The following is a 655-nucleotide window of genomic DNA, read 5'->3' on the forward strand; positions in this document are numbered from 1 at the left end:
CAGAAGTTGCATCTTACAAATGGGAAATGAATGCAAGTGGAAATGCGCTTTATGTAAATCGTTTACGATTACTTTTTAACTTGTTTTCTCTGGATCCGTTTAAGATAGAGCAATGAGAGCTGGTCAATGGTACAGACAATTAAATTATGGTGTTTGTTAATTTTTAGTAACAGTGGAAATAGTTAATTTTAAAATTTAAAGTCTTTAAAGGTAAAACGACGATACTAAATCCGTGTTTTTCTATATTTCCACCGTCATATTTCTGTTTCTAGGAACGATATCATTGTAATTCTTTCGGTGTTTTAACTAGAGTAATATGCGCCTCCAATTATGCGTATATAATGCCTTATCTTGGATCGTAGATTTAACAGGCCCTACAAAATCGCGCAGTAATTATCCGCGCAGAGAATTCACCACGCGAGAAACTTTTTTGTGGTTGGTACAATTGTATCACACAATATATCGAATGAATTGTGGCCAAAGGACGCAAAAACGTTTTTCAGAAGGAAAAAGATAGGGGTTTTATATTTCCAATTTTCCGTCTTTATTATGCAAAAAAATGAAAACTAATACGGTTGATTGGCTTAAAAAAATTTTTTCTACAAAAAACCTTAATACATTTTTGCTCTAAAATAATTTGGGGAGCCAATAATCG

The 655-nt window shown here is 32.8% G+C and overlaps 1 protein-coding gene across 1 annotated transcript in view; it reads left to right on the top strand.

The window, feature by feature from the left end:
- LOC116176267 overlaps nt 1–655 on the top strand; it is a 3274-nt gene that overhangs the window by 2328 nt on the left and 291 nt on the right. The gene's annotated exons all lie outside the window — the stretch shown is intronic.

This window comes from Photinus pyralis, unplaced genomic scaffold (assembly GCF_008802855.1).
Source record: "Photinus pyralis isolate 1611_PpyrPB1 unplaced genomic scaffold, Ppyr1.3 Ppyr1.4_LG7, whole genome shotgun sequence".
NCBI classification, from domain to species: Eukaryota; Metazoa; Arthropoda; class Insecta; order Coleoptera; family Lampyridae; genus Photinus; species Photinus pyralis.